The following is a 6000-nucleotide window of genomic DNA, read 5'->3' as shown; positions in this document are numbered from 1 at the left end:
TTCTTACTTTCTTTTCTTCCCTCTCAAGGCTAAAATCCGGCATGGAGATTACCTGGACATCCCCCAACCAACCATCTCCCCCAGATTCCTAGTTTAAAGCTCTCTGAATCAGTTGTGCCAGCCTCCATCCTAGAAGTCTATTTCCTTCCCTACTCAGATGAAGTCCATCCCGAGAGAACTGTCCTCTGTCCAGGAATGCCTCCCAGTGGCCATACATCCCAAAGCCCGCCTTCTAGCACCACTGCCTGAGCCATCTGTTGACAGTCATAATCTTGTCACGCCTTTGTTGCCCTTCTCCAGGCCTGGTTACAGGCCTGTCTACTCTTCTCAGTAAAGAGTCCCCGATCACGTAGACCTGCCTTTCCCTGGTGACAGTTCTATTCTCCAGTCTATCCCCTGTTCCCTCTGGCTGCAAGTTCTTTCCATTGCTATTCTCCCTTGTAATCCTCTTCAACCCATCCTGTATCCTCCTGGGGCTCATATTTGGTGTAGTCTCCATTGACTTTTCCCCTTTTCCTATAGGACTAGCCGCTCTTCTCTTCTTCCTTGCCCCTCCAGCTTCAGTGACTACCTGCTGAGCCCCTTCTTCATTTTCCAACTCTCAAAACTTATTCCTGAGCTCTATTTCTCCTTCACCAGCCCGTCTTTTCCTCTGCCTGGTTCTTCTCATCACATGCTTCCACTGACCACTTTCCTCACCCAGCAGTCTCCCCTCAGAATTCCCCAGTCCTGCTTCCATCTGCAAGTCTGAGCTTTTCCCTTCAGATACCTCATGTCTTTGCTCCATCATCTGCTCAAACCCCTTTCTAAACTCAACCAGACTTTCCATCTGCATCTCCAAACCTCAGATCTTCTCCTCCATCAGCTCGAGCAGATGGCATTTCATGCAGACAAAACTCTTACCAGGTCCCCCCTCCAGGATCATGGACATACGGCAGCTTCCACATCCAGTCATCTTCATTGTGTCTTCCATGACAGGCCCAACAAAGAAAGGAACAGAACACCACCAGCTATCACCTTCAGCCCCAAACTAAAAGATCTCCAGGGCAGGATCAAGTGGAGTTCCTTAGGGATCAATCTTTGGGACCAATCTTATTTCATCTTTTTATTGCTGATCTCAGCACAAAAAGTGGGTGTGTGCTAATCAAGTTTGCCGATGATCCAAAGCTGGGAGGTATTGCTAATTTAGAGAGATACCGGGATATCGTACAGGAAGATTTGGATGACCTTATAAAATGGAGTAATAGTAATAGGATGAAATTGAATCATGAGAAGTGTAAGGTCAAGCATTTAGGGATTAATAACAAGGATTTTAGTTATAAACTGGGGACACATCAGTTAGAAGTAACGGAGGAGGAGAAGGACCTTGGAGTATTGGTTGATCATAGGATGACTATGAGCCGCCAATGTGATATGGCCGTGCAAAAAGCTAATGCGGTCTTGGGATGCATCAGGCGAGGTATTTCCAGTCGAGATAAGGAGGTTTTAGAACCATTCTAAAAGGCACTGGTGAGACCTCACCTGGAATACTGTGTGCAGTTCTGGTCTCCCATGTTTAAGAAGGATGAATTCAAACTGGAAGAGGTACAGAGAAGGGCTACTAGGATGATCCGAGGAATGGAAAACCTGTCTTATGAAAGGAGACTCAAGGAGCTTGGCTTGTTTAGCCTAACTAAAAGAAGGTTGAGGGGAGATAGGATTGCTCTTTATAAATATATCAGAGGGATAAATACCAGAGAGGGAGAGGAATTAAAATTTAAGCTCAGTACCAATGTGGACACAAGAACAAATGGCTATAAACTGGTCACTGGGAAGTTTACACTTGAAATTAGATGAAGGTTTCTAACCATCAGAGGAGTGAAGTTTTGGAATAGCCTTCCAAGTGAAGCAATGGGGGCAAAAGACCTATCTGGCTTTAAGATTAAACTCGGTAATTTTATGGAGGAGATGGTATGATGGGATAACATGATTTTGGCAATTAATTGATCTGTAAATATTCATGGTTAATAGGCCCAATGGCTGTGATGGGATGTTAGATGGGGTGGCATCTGAGTTACTAAAGAGAATTCTTTCCTGGGTATCTGGCTGGTGAATCTTGCCCAAATGCTTAGGGTTTAGCTGGTGCCATAATTGGGATCAAGAAGGAATTTTTCTGCAGCAGATTGGAAGAGGCCCGGGACGTTTTTCGCCTTCCTCTATAGCATGGGGCATGGGTCACTGGCTGGAGGATTTTCTGCTCCTTGAGCTCTTCAAATCCTGATTTAAGGACTTCGATGGCTCAGACATAGGTGAGAGGTTTTGCACAGGAGTGAGATTCTGTGGCTTGCTTTGTGCAGGAGGTCAGACTAGATGATCATGATGGTCCCTTCTGACCTCAATATCTATGAATCTATGAATTAAAAACAGGGAGATTATAGCGGGTCCTGCTGAAAGGTGAACTGTCAGGCTGGAGGGAGGTTACCAGTGGAGTTCCTTAGGCATCAAGATTCTACAATCTATTCTGAAGGACGATCCCTCAATCTCACAGATCTTGGGAGACAGGCCAGTCCTCGCTTACAGACAGCCCCCCAACCTGAAGCAAATAATCACTAGCAACCACACAACAAAAACATTAACCCAGGAACCTATCCTTGCAACAAACCCATTGCCAACTCTGTCCACATATCTAGTCTAGGGACACCATCCTCGGACCTAATCACATCAGCCACACCGTCAAATGTGCCCAAATACATTTGTTAGTCTCTAAGGTGCCAGAACTACTCCTCGTTTTGTTTTTTGTTTTTGGGTTTTTTTTTGCTGATACAGACTAACACGGCTCCCACTCTGAACTAAATGATTGCATCTCTCCCCAAAAGAGATCTATAAGCACAGAGAACACCCTGGAGACCAGGCCTTTAAACGTTAGGAAACATCAGAGTTAAGGTGACGTACATACTTTGCGCAGTGCTGTTGTGTATGTGTGTTATGATACAGACTCACAAGCGTGGCCTTGGGGTCAATTCCCTGCCCCCCACAGCATCAATTTCCTCCAGACTCCCAAGGGAAGTGGTGCTTCCTCCATCCCTTGATGAGATGCCTTTCTCGAGTCTGCTTTGGTCCAAAACTCGCGACTGCACCATGCAGGAGGCCTGTGATGTGTAGGGGGGCCAGATGAGATGATCTAACAGTCTCTTCTGGCCTTCAAGTCTCCAAATCTCTGCAAAACTGGGTGCGGCACATTGAGCATCCTCTGATGGTTCCATGTGTGGCCTGCGTGAACCCTTGCACGACCACTGAGTGTGTGGGGGTGACCCAGGGGGAGCAGCTCAAACATGCACAGGAGCCGGCTCGGGGCAGGACATGAGCCCTGCAGGGCAGGGGTGGGGGTGGCAGTGACATCACAAGGGCCTTTTGCAGCACTCAGCTGATTGGTGAAAGGCGGTTGGGAGGCGGTGACCTCACAGAGAGTCCACGACAACGGCCACGGAGGACAGGCTGCAGGGCAGGGGGATCTCAGAGACCCCCAAGGCTTTGCTGCAGGGAGTCTCCTTCTTGAGGTGTCTCCTTGAGGACTGAGAGAGAATTCAGGGTCATGTATGTCTGATATCTGCTAGGAGAGCAATACAGCGGTGCACAGACAATCCAGGAAGTTTTTGGAAACTGTCGGGGACAATTTCCTGGTGCAAGTGCTGGAGGAACCAACTAAGGGCAGAGCTCTTCTTGACCTGCTGCTCACAAACCGGGAAGAATTAGTAGGGGAAGCAAAAGTGGATGGGAACCTGGGAGGCAGTGACCATGAGATGGTCAAGTTCAGGATCCTGACACAGGGAAGAAAGGAGAGCAGCAGAATACGGACCCTTGACTTCAGAAAAGCAGACTTTGACTCCTTCTGGGAACTGATGGGCAGGATCCCCTGGGAGAATAACATGAGGGGGAAAGGAGTCCAGGAGAGCTGGCTGTATTTTAAAGAATCCTTATTGAGGTTACAGGGACAAACCATCCCGATGTGTATAAAGAATAGTAAATATGGCAGGCGACCAGCTTGGCTTAACAGTGAAATCCTTGCTGACCTTAAACACAAAAAAGAGGCTTACAAGAAGTGGAAGATTGGACAAATGAACAGGGATGAGTATATAAATTTTGCTCGGGCATGTAGGAATGAAATCAGGAAGGTTAAATCACACCTGGAGTTGCAGCTAGCGAGGGATGTTAAGAGAACCAAGAAGGGTTTCTTCAGGTATGTTGGCAATAAGAAGAAAGCCAAGGAAATTGTGGCCCCTTACTGAATGAGGGAGGCAATCTAGTGACAGAGGATGTGGAAAAAGCTAATGTACTCAATGATTTTTTTGCCTCTGTCTTCATGAACAAGGTCAGCTCCCAGACTACTGCACTGGGCAGCACAGCATGGGGAGGAGGTGGCCAGCCTCTGTGAAGGAAGAAGTGGTTCGGGATTATTTAGAAAAACTGGACGTGCACAAGTCCATGGGGCCGGATGCGTTGCATCCGAGATTGCTAAAGGAATTGGCGGATGTGATTGCAGAGCCATTGGCCATTATCTTTGAAAACTCATGGCGACTGGGGGAAGTCCCGGAAGACTGGAAAAAGGCTAATATAGTGCCAATCTTTTAAAAAGGGAAGAAGGAGGATCCTGGGAGCTATAGGCCAGTCAGCCTCACCTCAGTCCCCGGAAAAATCATGGAGCAGGTCCTCAAGGAATCAATTCTGAAGCACTTAGAGGAGAGGAAAGTGATCAGGAACAGTCAGCATGGATTCACAAAGGGCAAGTCATGCCTGACTTATCTAATTGCCTTCTATGATGAGATAACTGGTTCTGTGGATGAAGGGAAAGCAGTGGACGTGTTATTCCTCGACTTCAGCAAAGCTTTTGACATGGTCTCCCACAGTATTCTTGTCAGCAAGTTAAAGAAGTATGGGCTGGATGGATGCACTACAAGGTGGGTAGAAAGTTGGCTAGATTGTCGGGCTCAACGGGTAGTGATCAATGGCTCCATGTCTAGTTGGCAGCCAGTATCTAGCGGAGTGCCCCAAGGGTCAGTCCTGGGGCCTGTTTTGTTCAATATCTTCATAAATGATCTGGAGGATGGTGTGGATTGCACCCTCAGCAAGTTTGCGGATGACACTAAACTGGGAGGAGTGGTAGATATGCTGGAGAGTAGGGATAGGATACAGAGGAACCTAGACAAAATGGAGGATTGGGCCAAAAGAAATCTGATGAGGTTCAACAAGGACAAGTGCAGAGTCCTGCACTTAGGACAGAAGAATCCAATGCACCGCTACAGACTAGGGACCGAATGGCTAGGCAGCAGTTCAGCAGAGAAGGACCTCAGGGTGACAGTGAACGAGAAGCTGGATATGAATCAACAGTGTCCCCTTGTTGCCAAGAAGGCCAATGGCATTTTGGGGTGTATAATTAGGGGCATTGCCAGTAGATCGAGGGATGTTATCCTTCCCCTCTATTCGACATTGGTGAGGCCTCATCTGGAGTACTGTGTCCACTTTTGGGCCCCACACTACAAGAAGGTTGTGGAGAAATTGGAAAACGTCCAGTGGAGGGCAACAAAATTGATTAGGGGTCTGGAACACATGACTTATGAGGAGAGGCTGAGGGAACTGGGATTGTTTAGTCTACGGAAGAGAAGAATGAGGGGGGACTTAATAGTTGCTTTTAACTCTCTAAAAGGTGGATCCAAAGAGGATGGATCTAGACTATTCTCAGTGATAGCAGATGACAGAACGAGGAATAATGGTCTCAAGTTGCAGTGGGGGAGATTTAGGTTGGATATTAGGAAAATCTTTTTCACGAGGAGGGTGGTGAAACACTGGAATGCGTTCCCTAGGGAGGTGGTGGAATCCCCTTCCTTGGAAGTTTTTAAGGTCAGGCTTGACAAAGCCCTGGCTGGGATGATTTAGCTGGGATTGGTCCTGCTCTGGGCAGGGGGTTGGACTAGATGACCTCCAGAGGTCCCTTCCAACCCTGATATTCTATGATTCTATGATTCT

This window comes from Lepidochelys kempii, unplaced genomic scaffold (genome assembly GCF_965140265.1).
Source record: "Lepidochelys kempii isolate rLepKem1 unplaced genomic scaffold, rLepKem1.hap2 scaffold_112, whole genome shotgun sequence".
Taxonomy (NCBI): Eukaryota; Metazoa; Chordata; order Testudines; family Cheloniidae; genus Lepidochelys; species Lepidochelys kempii.
The sequence above is the reverse complement of the archived record's forward strand: the minus strand, read 5'-3'. Positions refer to the sequence as shown.